This window comes from Acipenser ruthenus, chromosome 41 (genome assembly GCF_902713425.1).
Source record: "Acipenser ruthenus chromosome 41, fAciRut3.2 maternal haplotype, whole genome shotgun sequence".
Taxonomy (NCBI): domain Eukaryota; kingdom Metazoa; phylum Chordata; class Actinopteri; order Acipenseriformes; family Acipenseridae; genus Acipenser; species Acipenser ruthenus.
This window is the reverse complement of record NC_081229.1, coordinates 9,405,574-9,425,885: the sequence shown is the minus strand read 5'-3', so window position 1 is coordinate 9,425,885 and position 20,312 is coordinate 9,405,574. Positions and strand designations below refer to the sequence as shown.

General features: G+C 48.4%; 1 pseudogene; it reads right to left on the bottom strand.

The window, feature by feature from the left end:
- LOC131709040 (uncharacterized) overlaps positions 1 to 19,617 on the bottom strand; it is a 29,298-nt pseudogene extending 9,681 nt beyond the window's left edge.
- Between the last annotated feature and the right edge of the window lie 695 nt (positions 19,618 to 20,312).

Here is a 20,312-nt window from a genome sequence, read left to right as displayed (position 1 = left end):
GAATATCATTTTCATTCCAGAATGTAATAAATGAATGTTGTTTCTTTTTTTGTTTGTTTATCGTTGCGGTTGTTTCTAAACCCTGGTTTTCTTTCCATTCTTGGCACGATAAAGGAGTTTTGTCGATTTGAAGCCTAATTGGTGCTGTTGGTCCTGCAGGGGCTTGCGTGCTGGGGTGCCTGCACCTCAAAAAAGGAATTAGGCCTCAAATATGTTGGCAATGTTTGTGTAAATCTTTAAAAAATATTCAGAGCTTGAGAAAGTTCCTGCAGCATTGTATCACACATCAGGTTTTGTAAACAAATGTAAATTTAATGTCCGAGGACAAAATTACTCCTTGCTGATTGGTTGTTTTAAGATATTTTTTTTTCCAAAATACTAAAACATCCTTGTTGAACTCAGAGAGGCAGAGCACTGGAACTCAATCTCCAGCACTGAGAAGGACTCCGAGAGGCAGAGCGCTAGAACTCAATCTCCAGCGCTGAGAACGACTCAGAGAGGCAGAGCGCTAGAACTCAATCTCCAGCACTGAGAAGGACTCAGAGAGGCAGAGCGCTGGAACTCAATCTCCAGCACTGAGAACGACTCAGAGAGGCAGAGCACTAGAACTCAATCTCCAGCACTGAGAAGGACTCAGAGAGGCAGAGCGCTAGAACTCAATCTCCAGCACTGAGAAGGACTCAGAGAGGCAGAGCGCTGGAACTCAATCTCCAGCACTGAGAACGACTCAGAGAGGCAGAGCGCTAGAACTCAATCTCCAGCACTGAGAAGGACTCAGAGAGGCAGAGCGCTAGAACTCAATCTCCAGCACTGAGAAGGACTCAGAGAGGCAGAGCGCTAGAATTCAATCTCCAGCACTGAGAAGGACTCAGAGAGGCAGAGCGCTGGAACTCAATCTTAAATGCACATTCAGTTGGAAGATTATTTTTCTTTAAAAAAAAAAAATAATAATAATTCTCAGAGAGACCTTACATTGCATTACATAATATTTGGGCTTCTGGTTTCCGTCTGACTTTTCGTCCCTCCTTTATAAATTAATTTCACAATTAACACATTTCTCAGTTTTAATTCAGAAACCAATTGTTTCATGCATTTGATCTGCTTTTACTGTGTCTGAAAAACACAAGCCAAGTTAGTAGAAACACTTGGTTTCTGAATTAAAACTGAGAAATGTGTTAGTTGTGAAATTGGGGCAACCTTGGCCCCCACCTCTTTGATAGTTGTGCCTGTTTGCTTGGTGCTGGCCAAGGTTGCCCCAATTGTTTCTTCCAAGTTAACTTGTGTTTTTGATACAAGTTAGAAGAAACAACTGGGGCAACCTTGGACCTCATCGGTTTTACAGTTGTGCCTGTTTGTTTTCTGCTGAGCAAGGTTGCCCCAAAGGTTTCATGAAGCTTGTCTTGTCTTTTTGATATCTCTACTTTAAATGGCTGGGTACTTTTGAGAACTTTTTTCACATTTCCAAAGTGTTTTTGTTTCAAATTCATAATGCAAGGTTAACAGTTTTTTCTTCATGATAGAACAGTCCCAATTAACATAGTCTTTAAGGTTTCTCTCTTCTGTGAATTCGCTGGTGTTTTTGAAGGCCTTGTTTAAAACAGAAACTCTTCCCACAGTCAGAGCAGCGATACGGTTTCTCTCCTGTGTGAATTAGCTGGTGATTCTGAAGGCCTTGTTTAAGACGGAAACTCTTCCCACAGTCAAAGCAGTGGTACTGTTTCTCTCCTGTGTGAATTCGCTGGTGTATTCTCAGGTTTCCTGAATAACTGAAACTCTTCCCACAGTCAGAGCAGCGATACGGTTTCTCTCCTGTGTGAATTCGCTGGTGTTTTTTCATGTCTCCTGACTGACTGAAACTTTTCCCACAGTCAGAGCAGCGATACGGTTTCTCTCCTGTGTGAATTCGCTGGTGTGTTTTAAGGTTGCCTAACAGACTGAAACTCTTCCCACAGTCAGAGCAGGAATACGGTTTCTCTCCTGTGTCAGTTCGCTGGTGTATTTTAAAATGCTCTAACTGGGTGAAACCTTTCCCACAGTCAGGATATTCTCCACCGCCCGCCCTCGCTTTAGCTGCTGGACTGGAACCTGGTAAATATGATCAGGAAAGAAAGTAAGAGGGACTGCTTGTAGGCTTAGGTAGGGATGGAAATAAGCTCTCCTTTGCACAGCAGTTTGATCCCTTCCTGGTTTTACTAGCAGTTTAATAAGACACACCTGTGCTTGTTACCTTCTACATTGGGGCTAATCAGGCTCATTTTAAAACCTGGAATAGGTGAATCCGCTATTTATATTAATATTATATTAATATGCAAAGACCTCCTGTAATGTTTCAGGTCTATTTCCTCTAACACATGCTACAATTATATCTTTAATTAGCATTACTTTACACATTTACAAAAATATCCATATACTGTTACACTGAACATTTATAATGATATATACAGTACTTTAGTGTTTCTAATCCTTGGTATAATTCCCCCCACTCCCAGAGCAATGACTACATTATATCTGTATCTGAAGTTCACCAGTATTGAGTCCTATCTTGAACTGGTTGGAGTGGTACAACAAAAAACAAACAGCTAGTAATGTAACCTACATGCTCCCTCCCTCCCTCCCTCTCAACCACACTGTGGATATCACGCAATCTAGAATGACAATGTCACAGATACTGGGAGTCACTCACCTGCTAGACTGCATTCTGAATGGGAGCGCCCGTCTTCCTTTCCACCTCCTTGCATGCTGTTGGGAGAGCCTTCCTCTCCAGCGCCTTGCTCTCTCACGCAGATTCTCTCCAGCACCACGCTACACTCCTGCAGGCGTACAGGCTCCACGTTAGGGATGTTTGGTTTGAAGTCTTCAGATTCTTCCTTCACTGGTTCCATGTGGTCAATCTCTACTTCAGGGGGCTCCCATTTAATACGGACAGTTTCCAGCACCTCTTCTTGTTTCACAGGAAGGGGTTCTTCTGTCTGTGGGATCTCCTGTTCATTGTGCTCAGCTTTAATGTCAGAGACCTCTGGCTGACTGCTGTCACATTGCATCTCACAGAGCTCCTGTTTAATGGGGAGGGAAGCCACTCTAATGGGGACAAGTTCAAGGAACTCCTCTTTAATCTGGACAAATTCCATCTTCACACTGTCCATGGCAGCACGCGGGATTCTGTTTAGTAGCGGCTGAAAAACAGATGCATGTATTTATTTAAATACAGGGTTATGAAGGCCATTCAAGGGGCCGACAACATCTGTCTTTAATAGCAAGGGTGGCTTTGCTAATGAAGGGACATACAATTTCTTGTAATAACTTCATAATACCAGAGGATTTTATCTGTTGAAATGTTTACATAATGTATCCATTCCATATATTATTTATTGCAGATTTCTTTCGAGCAACATGTTCTAACATTTGTTTCAGATTTGGAACATACCCAGTAGTCTCTGCATGTAGGAATACCTCCTAAGAGAACACTTTTTGATATAGACTGACTACACAGGGGAAAGTTGACAGAGATTCATTTTTATTTTTTCACTCTGCTATTTGAAGCTGCATCTGTATTGTGAATGACTAGCGTATCATATCGGAGGCATGGATTAGTGATGAGACATTATCACTTTTACAAGTCAATTTGATTATCGATTATCAGTTACGATTATTCTAATAACATCCTTCTAGGGGCAGAAAGTCACAAAAAGGTTCCTGATTAAATGTTTTTTTATTCTAATTAAACTACAATAAACTTCAGTAACTTTTCCAACAGCACTTTCAAACCTAGAAAACATACAGTATGCATTATATTGAAGTCAATACTAAAGCAGCATTAGCAATATATAAACCATACCACTTCACAGAAACCACTTTTAAATAAAGAAGAAAAGCACACACAATCTGACAATGCACTCTCATGCTCTCAACTGCCTGAATCTTCTCTTAAAGTCTTTCAAATCTCTTACACCCCAGGGAATTATGCACAGAAAAAAAAAAATTATCCAAAATGATGCGGTATCTCTGAACAAGTGTGTGCAAAGTAACAAAACTATTGTGCAGTTGTATTGGGACCTTCTCTCATACTGAATATGAAAATACTAGCATAAGTTAAAAAATAATAACTAGAAAACAATGGATTTTTTTCTAAATTCCATGATTGATATAAAGGAACACCAGCTCCTTCAGTTTGTCTTCCGAAAGAGAACGCCTCCGATCGGACAGGACAAGATTCCACAGCGAGGTGCTGCGCTCGGCATCGGCTGTATTTACTGCATCGATGTATCTGAAAGCTAATGTTTTCACATTAAGAAGACGGTCAGCTGTCGATGACAAAAACAAGTCAATGTCGAATTTCCCCTGTGGATCGCATCGGGCGTCACCTTCACAGTGTTCAAAGCAAAGCAATGAAAATCTTTTAGTCTCTCGTTTGCTGATATATTTGCAACGTGGGATCTTTGTCATGGCATTTTCTGGCAAAATCAGTCAATGTTCCCTTTATCCTCAGTGGGTCAACTGCACTGAACTGAGAGCAGCGTACTAACTGGGGATGATCCCGTGGTTAGTACGCAGCTCCGTACTAAACTAGTGCGCAAGTTAGATACCAATTGCAACGAACTTGGAGGCTGAAGTTAGTCCCCAGCTGCGTACTGTAACGACCCTGGCGATGGCAGCATCCTGGACATTGTGTTTGTCTTGTTTGTTACGTCCTGTTTAAGGTTCCATGTATTGTGAGGGTACGGGGCACGCCGTTGGTGTGTGTCTGCGTGAGTGCATGCGTGTGTGTGCAGTGGGCGGTTCCCCCAGAGGCTATAAGTAGGAGGGGGGGGAAGCCGCGAGCGGGTGAATGCGTGTGAATGTCTGACTGGAGAGCGATTACGAGAGAGAGAGTACCGGCTGAGAGAGTGCTTGTCGGTGAGTCTGCGGTGTAAAAGAGAGAGAGACAGCTATTTGTTATTTTGGCGTGAACCCCGGCCCAAACAGGGTTTCGTTGTGTTATTAGAGAAATTAAAAAAATAAAAGTACGTGGAACCTCATCTGGCCTCTCCCGAGTCTGTCTCATCCCCATAGCACAGAACGCTACATTGGTGTCAGAAGTGGGATCTGGTGTATGAGTATCGCCACAGTTTCGCTACCGCCTCGGATGACGTGGGGCGGACACACCTGGTGCAGCACCAGATCGAGACGGGAGCCGCCCGCCCCATTAAGCAGTGCCCTCGCCGCCAACCACTCGCCCTCCAGGAAGCCACAGAGCAGGTGCTGGAGGAGATGAAGGCAGCGGGGATCATTGAGCCGTCCGACAGCCCCTGGACCTCGCCGGTAGTCATGGTGCGGAAGAAGGACGGCAAGTGGCGCTTCTGCGTCGATTACCGGCGAGTGAACGATGTGACGGAGAAGGACTCCTACCCCCTTCCCCGCATCGATGAGTCCCTGGACTTGGTGGCCGGCTCTAGATGGTTCTCTTCGCTGGACCTCCGCAGCGGCTACTGGCAGGTTGCGCTGGATCCCTCTGCACGGCCGAAGACTGCCTTCTCCACTGGACGGGGTCTGTGGCAGTTTACTGTGATGCCGTTCGGACTTTGCAACGCCCCCGCAACGTTCGAGCGGCTCATGGAAAAGGTGCTGGCCGGAGTACCCCCCTCGGAGTGCCTGGTCTACCTGGATGACCTGCTAGTCCACGGAGGGACCTTCCAGGACGCCCTGGCCTCCCTGCATGAGGTGCTCCGGCGAGTGAGGAAAGCGGGGCTAAAACTGCACTCTGAAAAGTGCCAGCTGATGCGCCAGGAGGTCTCGTTCCTCGGGCACCGAGTGGGAGCAGAGGGGATCCAGACGGAGGTGGACAAGGTCACCGCAGTGAGGGACTGGCCTATTCCCGTCAATCCCCGGCAGGTTAGAAGCTTCCTAGGGCTTGCGTCCTACTACCGCAGGTTTGTGCAGGGCTTTGCCACCATCGCTGCCCCCCTGCACCGCCTCCTGAGGAAAGACGAGCCCTTTGAGTGGACCCCGGCGTGCCAGGAGGCGTTCGCCTCCCTGCAACATGCGCTGTGCCAGTCCCCGGTGCTGGCTCCCCCGGATGTCCGTTCTCCCTTCCTGCTGGACACGGATGCAAGCAACGAGGGGATCGGGGCTGTCTTATCCCAGCCGGGTCCAGAAGGGGAGCATGTGGTGGCGTATTTTAGCCGGTCGCTCAGCAAGGCAGAGCGCCGGTATTGCGTCACCCGACGGGAGCTGCTTGCGGTGGTGGAGGGGGTCCGCCACTTCCGCCACTATCTCTGCGGGCTCCCCTTCACCATTCGCACAGACCACGCTGCCCTGCAGTGGCTCCTGACGTTCCGGGAGCCGGAGGGACAGGTCGCCCGTTGGATCGAGCAGCTCCAGGCGTTTCAGTACCGGATCCAACACCGGGCTGGTGAGAAGCACGCCAATGCGGACGCGCTGTCCCGTCGTCCCTGTGCCCGGGAGGGATGCGCCCATTGCAGCAGAAAGGAGGAGAGGGAAGCAGAGCTGTCCCGCCGGGGGGAAGAGCAATGCCGGGTGGCAGTATCGGCTGAGAGGGTGGATTGGAGAGCCCATCAGGACCGAGACCCGGACCTCCGCCCCATACTACATTGGCTAGAGGAGCAGCGAAGGCCTCCCTGGGAGGAGGTGGCCCCTTTTTCCACCGCCACTCGGGGGCTGTGGGCTCAGTGGAGCGGGTTGGCCTTGCGTGACAGAGTCCTTCAGCGGCAGTGGAAGGTGCCCGCCACGGGGGAGGTGAGGTGGCAGGTGGTTGTCCCGGGGGCGATGCGCCAGGAGGTGCTAGAGGCCCATCATGGGACCCCAGGCACTGGTCATTTTGGAGTGACGAAGACCCTGAGGCGGCTCCGCCAGTCGTTCTACTGGGGGCAGTGCAGGCGAGACGTGGAGGACCACTGCCGACGCTGTGACATCTGCACTGCCCGGAAAGGACCCCAGGGCCGGTCGCACGCCCCACTCCAGCAGTACCAGGTCGGGGGGCCTATGGAGAGGGTTGCCGTGGACGTACTAGGCCCCTTTCCACGCTCAGAGAGGGGGAACCGGTTCGTTCTGGTGGCCCTCGATTATTTCACTAAGTGGCCAGAGGCGTACGCTTTGCCAGACCAGGAGGCAGAGACGGTCGCTGAAGCACTGCTGGAGGGGTTCTTCAGCCGGTTCGGGGTCCCTCAAGAGTTGCATTCCGACCAAGGGCGCAACTTTGAGTCCCGGGTCTTTGCCGGGATGTGCCGGCGCCTGGGCATCAAGAAGACGCGGACCACCCCTCTGCACCCTCAGAGCGACGGACTGGTGGAGAGGTTCAACCGCACGCTGGCCGTACAGCTGGCTGTCACCACCGCCACCCACCAGCGGGACTGGGACACCCACCTGCCTGTCGTGCTGTTGGCCTGCCGCTCTGCTGTCCAGGATTCCACCGCCTGCACCCCTGCCCTGCTCATGCTGGGGCGTGAGCTGCGCACTCCTGCGGAGCTAGCGTTTGGTCGTCCCCCAGATGCCCCCAGTGTACCCCCGGGCCCTGAGTATGCCAGGAGACTACAGGACCGACTGGAATCAGCCCACAGCTTCGCCAGGGACCAGTTGCAGGCTGCTGGGGTACGGCAGAAGCGGAACTATGACCTCCGAGTACGGGGGCGCCACTTCACCGCCGGGGAGCTCGTGTGGGTCTTCAGCCCCAAGAGACAGCGGGGCCGTTGCCCCAAATTGGACAGCCACTGGCTTGGTCCTTGCCATGTCCTGGAGAGGATCGGGGACGTGGCCTACCGGGTGCAGCTACCTCACAGAGGACGCAAGGTAGTGCTACACCGGGATCGGCTGGCCCCCTACCTGGGACAACACCCAGCACCATCCGACCCAGCAGCTCCTGACAGTCCTCTCCTGCCCCCTCCTGATCCACCCCGCCCTAACAGTCCCCCCACCCCCAGGGCTGAGGGTTCCTCCCCCGACGGTTCAGTTTCCCTGTCCCCTGTGGCTGACAGGAGCCCGTCCTCCACGCAGGGCTCCCGCCCGCAAAGACAGCATCGCCTCCCGGGTCGTTTTCGAGACTTTGTTCTTCCCTCGGGGACGAGGGACTAAGGGGGGGGCTGTGTAACGACCCTGGCGATGGCAGCATCCTGGACATTGTGTTTGTCTTGTTTGTTACGTCCTGTTTAAGGTTCCATGTATTGTGAGGGTACGGGGCACGCCGTTGGTGTGTGTCTGCGTGAGTGCATGCGTGTGTGTGCAGTGGGCGGTTCCCCCAGAGGCTATAAGTAGGAGGGGGGGGAAGCCGCGAGCGGGTGAATGCGTGTGAATGTCTGACTGGAGAGCGATTACGAGAGAGAGAGTACCGGCTGAGAGAGTGCTTGTCGGTGAGTCTGCGGTGTAAAAGAGAGAGAGACAGCTATTTGTTATTTTGGCGTGAACCCCGGCCCAAACAGGGTTTCGTTGTGTTATTAGAGAAATTAAAAAAATAAAAGTACGTGGAACCTCATCTGGCCTCTCCCGAGTCTGTCTCATCCCCATAGCACAGAACGCTACATTGGTGTCAGAAGTGGGATCTGGTGTATGAGTATCGCCACAGTTTCGCTACCGCCTCGGATGACGTGGGGCGGACACACCTGGTGCAGCACCAGATCGAGACGGGAGCCGCCCGCCCCATTAAGCAGTGCCCTCGCCGCCAACCACTCGCCCTCCAGGAAGCCACAGAGCAGGTGCTGGAGGAGATGAAGGCAGCGGGGATCATTGAGCCGTCCGACAGCCCCTGGACCTCGCCGGTAGTCATGGTGCGGAAGAAGGACGGCAAGTGGCGCTTCTGCGTCGATTACCGGCGAGTGAACGATGTGACGGAGAAGGACTCCTACCCCCTTCCCCGCATCGATGAGTCCCTGGACTTGGTGGCCGGCTCTAGATGGTTCTCTTCGCTGGACCTCCGCAGCGGCTACTGGCAGGTTGCGCTGGATCCCTCTGCACGGCCGAAGACTGCCTTCTCCACTGGACGGGGTCTGTGGCAGTTTACTGTGATGCCGTTCGGACTTTGCAACGCCCCCGCAACGTTCGAGCGGCTCATGGAAAAGGTGCTGGCCGGAGTACCCCCCTCGGAGTGCCTGGTCTACCTGGATGACCTGCTAGTCCACGGAGGGACCTTCCAGGACGCCCTGGCCTCCCTGCATGAGGTGCTCCGGCGAGTGAGGAAAGCGGGGCTAAAACTGCACTCTGAAAAGTGCCAGCTGATGCGCCAGGAGGTCTCGTTCCTCGGGCACCGAGTGGGAGCAGAGGGGATCCAGACGGAGGTGGACAAGGTCACCGCAGTGAGGGACTGGCCTATTCCCGTCAATCCCCGGCAGGTTAGAAGCTTCCTAGGGCTTGCGTCCTACTACCGCAGGTTTGTGCAGGGCTTTGCCACCATCGCTGCCCCCCTGCACCGCCTCCTGAGGAAAGACGAGCCCTTTGAGTGGACCCCGGCGTGCCAGGAGGCGTTCGCCTCCCTGCAACATGCGCTGTGCCAGTCCCCGGTGCTGGCTCCCCCGGATGTCCGTTCTCCCTTCCTGCTGGACACGGATGCAAGCAACGAGGGGATCGGGGCTGTCTTATCCCAGCCGGGTCCAGAAGGGGAGCATGTGGTGGCGTATTTTAGCCGGTCGCTCAGCAAGGCAGAGCGCCGGTATTGCGTCACCCGACGGGAGCTGCTTGCGGTGGTGGAGGGGGTCCGCCACTTCCGCCACTATCTCTGCGGGCTCCCCTTCACCATTCGCACAGACCACGCTGCCCTGCAGTGGCTCCTGACGTTCCGGGAGCCGGAGGGACAGGTCGCCCGTTGGATCGAGCAGCTCCAGGCGTTTCAGTACCGGATCCAACACCGGGCTGGTGAGAAGCACGCCAATGCGGACGCGCTGTCCCGTCGTCCCTGTGCCCGGGAGGGATGCGCCCATTGCAGCAGAAAGGAGGAGAGGGAAGCAGAGCTGTCCCGCCGGGGGGAAGAGCAATGCCGGGTGGCAGTATCGGCTGAGAGGGTGGATTGGAGAGCCCATCAGGACCGAGACCCGGACCTCCGCCCCATACTACATTGGCTAGAGGAGCAGCGAAGGCCTCCCTGGGAGGAGGTGGCCCCTTTTTCCACCGCCACTCGGGGGCTGTGGGCTCAGTGGAGCGGGTTGGCCTTGCGTGACAGAGTCCTTCAGCGGCAGTGGAAGGTGCCCGCCACGGGGGAGGTGAGGTGGCAGGTGGTTGTCCCGGGGGCGATGCGCCAGGAGGTGCTAGAGGCCCATCATGGGACCCCAGGCACTGGTCATTTTGGAGTGACGAAGACCCTGAGGCGGCTCCGCCAGTCGTTCTACTGGGGGCAGTGCAGGCGAGACGTGGAGGACCACTGCCGACGCTGTGACATCTGCACTGCCCGGAAAGGACCCCAGGGCCGGTCGCACGCCCCACTCCAGCAGTACCAGGTCGGGGGGCCTATGGAGAGGGTTGCCGTGGACGTACTAGGCCCCTTTCCACGCTCAGAGAGGGGGAACCGGTTCGTTCTGGTGGCCCTCGATTATTTCACTAAGTGGCCAGAGGCGTACGCTTTGCCAGACCAGGAGGCAGAGACGGTCGCTGAAGCACTGCTGGAGGGGTTCTTCAGCCGGTTCGGGGTCCCTCAAGAGTTGCATTCCGACCAAGGGCGCAACTTTGAGTCCCGGGTCTTTGCCGGGATGTGCCGGCGCCTGGGCATCAAGAAGACGCGGACCACCCCTCTGCACCCTCAGAGCGACGGACTGGTGGAGAGGTTCAACCGCACGCTGGCCGTACAGCTGGCTGTCACCACCGCCACCCACCAGCGGGACTGGGACACCCACCTGCCTGTCGTGCTGTTGGCCTGCCGCTCTGCTGTCCAGGATTCCACCGCCTGCACCCCTGCCCTGCTCATGCTGGGGCGTGAGCTGCGCACTCCTGCGGAGCTAGCGTTTGGTCGTCCCCCAGATGCCCCCAGTGTACCCCCGGGCCCTGAGTATGCCAGGAGACTACAGGACCGACTGGAATCAGCCCACAGCTTCGCCAGGGACCAGTTGCAGGCTGCTGGGGTACGGCAGAAGCGGAACTATGACCTCCGAGTACGGGGGCGCCACTTCACCGCCGGGGAGCTCGTGTGGGTCTTCAGCCCCAAGAGACAGCGGGGCCGTTGCCCCAAATTGGACAGCCACTGGCTTGGTCCTTGCCATGTCCTGGAGAGGATCGGGGACGTGGCCTACCGGGTGCAGCTACCTCACAGAGGACGCAAGGTAGTGCTACACCGGGATCGGCTGGCCCCCTACCTGGGACAACACCCAGCACCATCCGACCCAGCAGCTCCTGACAGTCCTCTCCTGCCCCCTCCTGATCCACCCCGCCCTAACAGTCCCCCCACCCCCAGGGCTGAGGGTTCCTCCCCCGACGGTTCAGTTTCCCTGTCCCCTGTGGCTGACAGGAGCCCGTCCTCCACGCAGGGCTCCCGCCCGCAAAGACAGCATCGCCTCCCGGGTCGTTTTCGAGACTTTGTTCTTCCCTCGGGGACGAGGGACTAAGGGGGGGGCTGTGTAACGACCCTGGCGATGGCAGCATCCTGGACATTGTGTTTGTCTTGTTTGTTACGTCCTGTTTAAGGTTCCATGTATTGTGAGGGTACGGGGCACGCCGTTGGTGTGTGTCTGCGTGAGTGCATGCGTGTGTGTGCAGTGGGCGGTTCCCCCAGAGGCTATAAGTAGGAGGGGGGGGAAGCCGCGAGCGGGTGAATGCGTGTGAATGTCTGACTGGAGAGCGATTACGAGAGAGAGAGTACCGGCTGAGAGAGTGCTTGTCGGTGAGTCTGCGGTGTAAAAGAGAGAGAGACAGCTATTTGTTATTTTGGCGTGAACCCCGGCCCAAACAGGGTTTCGTTGTGTTATTAGAGAAATTAAAAAAATAAAAGTACGTGGAACCTCATCTGGCCTCTCCCGAGTCTGTCTCATCCCCATAGCACAGAACGCTACAGTACTAAAAAAGGTATCAATTGCACCGAAGCCAAAAATAACTGCTGCTGCCCTCTAGAGGATACCAAGTACGGGACTAACTTAGTTTAACTCTTGCCATGGACTAAGAATTTTAGTATCGTACTAAGTGGAATAGTGGAAGACATGTGAAAGTCCCAGAATGTACTGGCAGTTTATTTTTGCTGAAATAATAATGTGTGCATATAATATACACACATATACAGTGCTTTGCAAAAGTATTCAGACCCCTGACCAATTCTCTCATATTACTGAATTACAAATGGTACATTGAAATTTCGTTCTGTTTGATATTTTATTTTAAAACACTGAAACTCAAAATCAATTATTGTAAGGTGACATTGATTTTATGTTGGGAAATATTTTTAAGAAATAAAAAACTGAAATATCTTGCTTGCATAAGTATTCCACCCCTGTGCTGTGGAAGCTCCCAGTTTACACCGATGAAAGAAATTGCCCTAACGAGGACACAATTACCTTACCATTGGCTTCCACCTGTGAACCATTAAAGTTGCTGTCACATTTTCTGGATAAAAACCCCACTGTTGAAGGATCATTGGTCAGGCTGTGAATCTGAAGGAAAATGAAGACCAAAGAGCATTCTACAGAAGTTAGAGATAAAGTAATACAAATGCATAGATCAGGGAAAGGGTACAAAATAATATCCAAGTGTTTGGATATCCCAGTGAGCACAGTTGGATCAATAATCAGGAAGTGGAAGCTGCATCACACCACCCAGGCACTGCCAAGAAAAGGCCGTCCCTCAAAACTCAGCGCTCAAACAAGAAGGAGACTTGTGAGAGAAGCCAGAGAGAGGCCAACAATCACTTTGAAGGAGCTACAGAGTTCAGTGGCTGGGAGTGGAGTAATGGTGCACCAGTGAACCATATCAAGAGCTCTGTATAACACTGGCCTGTATGGGAAGGTGGCAAGAAAGAAGCCGTTACTCAAAAAGTACCATCTGAAAGCACGTCTGGAGTTTGCCAGAAAGCATGAGAGTGACCCAGCTGCGATGTGGGAAAAGGTTTTGTGGTCAGATGAGACCAAGATAGAGCTTTTTGGCCAAATCTCAAAGCACTATGTGTGGCGCAAACCTAACACTGCCCATGCCTCAAAACACACCATCCCTACAGTGAAGTATGGTGGTGGCAGCTTCATGCTGTGGGGATGCTTCTCATGAGCAGGGACTGGGCATCTTGTTAAAACTGAAGGAAGAATGGATGGAGCAAAATACAGGGAAATACTGCAAGAGAACCTGCTTCAGTCCGCTAAAAAACTGAAGCTTGGGAGGAAATTCACCTTTCAGCAGGATAATGATCCCAAGCACAAGGCCAAAGCAACATTGGAGTGGCTCAAGAACAAAAAGGTGAATGTCCTACAGTGGCCCAGTCAAGGTCCTGATCTCAATACCATTGAGAATCTGTGGCACTATTTGAAAATTGCGGTCCACAAGCGTCGTCCAACCAACCTGAACAACCTGGAGCAAATCTGCCAAGAAGAATGGGCTAAAATCACTCCGACACTGTGTGCAAAGCTGGTACATACTTGCCCCAAAAGACTTAAAGCTGTTATTGCAGCAAAAGGTGGCTCTACCAAATATTAATGTGTGGGGGTTGAATACTTATGCAAGCAAGATATTTCAGTTTGTTTTATTGTTCTTAAAAATATTTCCCAATGTCACCTTACAATAATTGATTTTGAGTTTCAGTGTTAAAATAAAATATCAAACAGAACGAAATGTCAATGTACCATTTGTAATTCAGTAATATGAGAGAATTGGTCAGGGGTCTGAATACTTTTGCAAGGCACTGTATATATATATACACACATACACACATATATATAATCTCCCATGTTTGTGGCTCAGATGCCGGGAGCTGTTTAGGGTTATGTTGTCCTGGTTACCACTTTGCTGGCTATTCAAGCCACAGTGAGCAGCCCCATCGTGTGCCACATAATCAGGGTGCCTCGGACAAACCATTTGAATGTTGTTTTTTTTTTTTCTTTTGCACATTTTCAATTAATCTTTTTTTTTTTTGGTTGCTTTTCTGTCCGTTTTGTATATATGGCCATAATTACTTTATTTTGTGTCCAATTTAAAAAAAAAAAAAAAAAAAAAAAAAAATGTATCCATGCTAGATTTGAGCTGGCCATGCTAAAACATTTTTTTCAAAAAGAATAAATGTTTTTTTTGTTGTTTTGTTTTTCCTAAACATCACCTCTCCTTTTTCTGTGTTTTTTGTGAATCTGAATTGAACAGGGCGAGTCTCAGGGTACTTAGTGTTTTTTTTTTTAATGGAACCCTAGTGTGTGCGCATTCATTTCATGTCCCTGATTTTCACGTATATGACATGATGTACCTCTAACCTTTATAGAGTTATACCCACAAATCTAACAACAGTAAGAAAACCTGCGAAAATAACTCGGACCCTATTATTAACCTCCTTGTGCTCCGTGTTTCGGGTGAGACGCTGTTTATGCATAGTTCACACACACCCTATAGTCTCTGTAAGTTGTCTTGGATAAAGGTGTCTGCTAAACTCTCTCTCTATATATATATATATATATGAGTCAGTTTTCGCGCCCCTCGTTGATCAGTGTTGTACACACACTATGGTATAGCGGTAGTTCGCCTGCCCCTCAATGTAAATACCCAGCTAACACACTAAGACTCAAACATGTTGTCATTAATATTAAACATAAAAACGTCGGTATCTTATTTTTTATTGATTAAATTGTTATATTTTAAATGGACTCGGTGTTGTTGATGACGTCACGCCTGTTCATTTAACAAACAAAGCGTCACAAACAAATAACCTTCAATTAAAATGAATAATACTGTAACTTACCTTTTAGTCTCGTCCACGCCTTACAAACGGGTATGTAATATCGTTTAACTAAACACACAAATATAAAATCCTCCGCAGGGCTCCGTGTTTACCTCCTGCTGTGTGTTTGAAACGCCAGCAGCGCCGCGTTCCCGGATGCAGTTTGTGCGCATGCTCCGAGGCGGAGTCTCTTCTTCTGGTTAATCTATAGGACGCATCCCATCTATTATATTAGATGATGAGCGCCCTCCATCTGTACTCCTTTGTGTGTCTTTGTTTTACTTTATTTTTCTGTCATCTTTATTTATTATAACTCCCCTTCTTTTCCTGTTTCCTTTATATATTTCGTCAGTATCCTTTCTCTATTCAGTCTCCCGTCCTCTTTCCCCAGCAAGTTCTTTATATTGACTTCCTATACCTCCATTTCTCTCAGCCTCCTCTCCATTTTCCTTCTCTGCTCCTCATATTTCTCACACTTTAATAAATAATGTTCTACTGTTTCAGCTACTTTACATTTTTCACACTTTCCATCTTCATGTTTCCCCAGTCTTAAAAGATGTTTATTTTAAGAACTCTGCCCAATCCTTAACCTATCCAACGCTCTTTCCTCTTTCCTTCCCAACTCTTTATTCACCTCTTTCTGGATATTATGATAAAACCTTCCTTTTATGCTTTTAAGCTGAGTCTCAGCTGCTCCATCGAGCTCCATAGAGGCGCAGCGTCCATTCAAAACTAACACAAGAAAGAGTTCACATCCTTTTTATATTTAACGGCTGTAATACACACCGTACTGTATCGATGCCTCTGTAATTTCCATTGATAAATCATTACAAAAATAACATCTTAGAGTTTTATTACACTAGATAATCGGTTCCCTTTTCTCTTTTGCAGTTGTAGTTTTTGTTTTGCACTTTGGAAACATGAAAGAAAAAAAAACACAGATGAATATAATTGAAGTAGACTGTAAACCCGACACACACACACACACAGCTCACAATATTACAGCAGATACCAGGAAAAACCTATTCAGGTAACTGACAGTCTATTCATTATTTACAATCACTCTGCAATATCCATGTCTTCATCCTCTACGTCAGCCTCCTCCACTTTCCTATTCTCATCCATGTCGCTGTTCGTGGTTGAATCATCTCCGCTGATGGCTGAATAGGGGAGGTTAGCAGGGTAATGTTCCTGCGTGGGGATAGGGAGACAGGCAGCACCAACGCGTTTAACTTCAACACTAACCCTTAATAAAATGTTCTTCCTGTTATTAAGCAGTGGTATAATGGGAAGCAGTGGTAAATTAAAAATAACAGAAGCCAGTTTTTACTATAGTGAAGTAGGCTACAATTTGTTTTTCATTAAAAACGTGTTTATTGAAATTAATGTTCAGCTTTCATATTGAAGCTTATTGTGGGCGACTCATTCAATCAAACCCAGTAGTGTGGAATTTGCTTTAATTGTTCAAGACGTTTTTCAAATCAAGTCAGCTTATTTGTGTATAACAAACGACACAAGAGCGTGGCAGCCCTTCTATCACAGCAAGTGTCATGTTTATAGCACGCAGCTGAAATGGCATAAATTAACCACTGTTTATATATATCTATGTACTGTAACCCCCAAAGTCATTCTAAATAAATGAAATCAAATTACATTCACTTAAAATCTCAAATTGCTTTCCTCCATTTTAAGTTAGTTGAACATTCAAATTGACTTTAGTTGTTCAAACGTAAACAGTTGAAGTAGAATCAGGGGACTGGATTCCCATCAGCCCTTGCAGGGCTTGTACAATTTATTTTTTGAATTGTTTGTTTATTGTGTTGTTGTTTTGCGTGTGTGTGCGGTTGCACACGTGTGTTGTGTTTGCTTGTCTCTTGTGTCCCCGGATGCATTGTCCGAGTGGTGGAAAGTTATGCAAATAACCTACTCAAGCCCGACCAATGAGCAGTGAGGATAAGCTTATATTAAGAGCAGCCTGCACTCTGCATGTGGTTGTTTTGGCTGGGGACTCAGAGAGTTAAAGAGGAGCTCCCTGTACTGCATTCGAGCTCTAAACATGCTGAAGTGTTGCAATACCCAGGAGAGCTGTGTGCTAGCTGGAACTAGAGTGGAAGATTAACCAGTATCTTGCTAAACAGGAATTCTGTACAGCATTAAACACACAAATCATGACAAATAAAAATAATAAACACATCTAAAAAATAAAATTTATTGCAGATTGGATCATTTTAAAAAATACATGATTAGTTGTGACTTTATTTTCATGTTTTTTTCACTACCTAAAAGGCTCTTTCCCAGCAGTCCTCTATATCCTCTGGCTGCAGAGCCTGCCTGGGTGCTGCATCACATGATGAAGGCTCCAGCACTGACAATGACTCAGAGAGGCAGAGCGATAGAACTCCATTTGATACAACAACCTTTAAAAAGTACATTTTGCTAATTTAAATACAAGTTAGACATAGGTGTTGTTTTAGTGTTGCTTACTATTGTGTTGTATAATTAATCAATTAATTTCACAATTAACACATTTCTCATTTTTAATTCAGAAATCAATTGTTTCTAGTAACTTGGCTTGTGTTTTTCAGACACAGTAAAAGCAGATCAAATGCATGAAAAACACAAGCCAAGTTAGTAGAAACAATTGATTTCTGAATTAAAACTGAGAAACGTGTTAATTGTGAAATTGGTGCAACCTTGGCCCCCACCTCTTTGATAGTTGTGCCTGTTTGCTTGGTGCTGGCCAAGGTTGCCCCAATTGTTTCTTCCAAGTTAACTTGTGTTTTTGATACAAGTTAGAAGAAACAACTGGGGCAACCTTGGACCTCATCGGTTTTACAGTTGTGTCTGTTTGCTTTCTGCTGAGCAAGGTTGCCCCAAAGGTTTCATGAAGCTTGGCTTGTGTTTTTGATATCTCTACTTTAAATGGCTGGGTACTTTTGAGAACTTGGCGTTTTTTCACATTTCCAAAGTGTTTTTGTTTCAAATTCATAATGCAAGGTTAACATTTTTTTCTTCATGATAGTACAGTCCCAATTAACATAGTCTTTAAGGTTTCTCTCTTCTGTGGATTCACTGGTGTTTCTGAAGGCCTTGTTTAAAAAGCAAACTCTTTCCACAGTCAGAGCAGCGATACGGTTTCTCTCCTGTGTGAATTCGCTGGTGTGAAACAAGGTTGTCTGACTGACTGAAACTCTTCCCACAGTCAGAGCAGCGATACGGTTTCTCTCCTGTGTGAATTCTCTGGTGTGAAACAAGGCTGTCTGACCGACTGAAACTCTTCCCACAGTCAGAACAGTGAAATGGTTTCTCTCCTGTGTGAATTCGTTGGTGTGTTTTCAGGTTTCCTGAACAACTGAAACTCTTCCCACAGACAGAGCAGCAATATGGTTTCTCTCCTATGTGAATTCGCTGGTGTGTTTTCAGGGATACTGAGTGACTGAACCTCTTCCCACAGTCAGAGCAGCGATACGGTTTCTCTCCTGTGTGAATTCGCTGGTGTGTTCTCAGGGATACTGAGTGACTGAACCTCTTCCCACAGTCAGAGCAGCGATACGGTTTCTCTCCTGTGTGAATTCGCTGGTGTGTTTTAAGGCCGCCTAACTGACTGAAACTCTTCCCACAGTCAGAGCAGCAATATGGTTTCTCTCCTGTGTGAATTCGCTGGTGTGTTTTCAGGGTTCCTGCCCAACTGAAACTCTTTCCACAGTCAGAGTAATGATACGGTTTATTTTCTGCGTCAGTTCGCTGGTGTGTTTTAAAATGCCCAAACTGGTTGAAACCTTTCCCACAATCAGGATATTCTCCAGCGCCCATCCTCACTTTAGCTGCTGGACTGGAAACTGGAAAATATGAAAAGCAAAGAAAGTAAGAGGGACTGCTTGTAGGCTTAGGTAGGGATGGAAATAAGCCTCCCTTTGCATAGCAGTTTGATCCCTTCCTGGTTTTACTAGCAGTTTAATAAGACACACCTGTGCTTGTTACTTATACATTGGGGCTAATCAGGCTCATTTTAAAACCTGGAATAGGTGAATCTGCTATGCAACAGAGTCTTATTTCCATCCCTCACTTAGGGCAGGTGGTGGAGTGGATTAAAGCATGTGAATTTCAGCTGTGGGGGCTTGCAATACATTACAACAGCTTACATTATATCTGTATCTGAAGTTCACCAGTAGTGAGTCTTATCTTGAACTGATTGGAGTGGTACACGAAAAACAAATAGCTAGTAATGTAATCTACATGCTCCCTCCCTCCCTCTCAACCACACTGTGGATATCACACAATCTAGAATGACAATGTCACAGCTACTGGGAGTCACTCACCTGCTAGACTGCATTCTGAATGGGAGCGCCCGTCTTCCTTTCCACCTCCTTGCATGCTGTTGGGAGAGCCTTCCTCTCCAGCGCCTTGCTCTCTCACGCAGATTCTCTCCAACACCACTCTACACTCCCGCAGGCGTACAGGCTCCAGCTCAGGGATGTTTGGTTTGAAGTCCTCCGATTCTTCCTTCCCTGGTTCCATGTTCTCAAACTCTACTTCAGGGGGCTCCTGTTTAATACGGACAGTTTCCAGCACCTCTTCTTGTTTAACAGGAAGGGGTTCTTCTGTCTGGGGGATCTCCAATTCATTGTGCTCAGCTTTAATCTCAGAGACCTCTGGCTGGCTGCTGTCACATTGCATCTCACAGAGCTCCTGTTTAATGGGGAGGGACGCCAGCCCAAAGAACTCCACTCTAATGGGGACAAGTTCAAGGAACTCCTCTTTAATCTGGACAGATTCCATCTTCACACTGTCCATGGCAGCACACGGGATTCTGTTTAATAGCTGAAAAACAAATGCATGTATTTATTTAAATACAGGGTTATGAAGGCCATTCAAGGGGCCGACAAAATCTGACCTTAATAGCAGGGGTGGCTTTACTATTGAAGAAATACAGAATTATCAGTTACGATTATTCTAATAACATCCTTCTAGGGGCAGAAAGTCACAAAAAGGTTCCTGATTATTTTTTTTTAATTCTAATTAAACTACAATAAACTTCAATAACTTTTTCAACAGCACTTTCAAACCTAGAAAACATACAGTATGCATTATATTGAAGTCACTACTGGGGATGATCCCGTGGTTAGTACACAACGCCGTACTAAAAATGGTCTCAATTGCACCGAAGCCAAAAATAACTGCTGCTGTCCTCTAGAGGACACTAAGTATGGGACTAACTTAGTTTAACTCTTGCTATGGACTAAGAATTTTAATATCGTACTAAGTGGAATAGTGGAAGACATGTGAAAGTCCCAGAATGTACTGGCAGTTGATTTTTGCTGAAATAATAATGTGTGCATAAAATACACACATATATATGCAGTCACTATATTTGAAGCATCTGCTGCCTGTACGGATATTGTAATAGTAACATAAAATTACATTACGACTACAATACTGTTAACTACTAATAATGAAGGAAGGTGTCGGCAGCATTACAGTCATGCATGTAGAGCCTGTAGGATGCGATAGT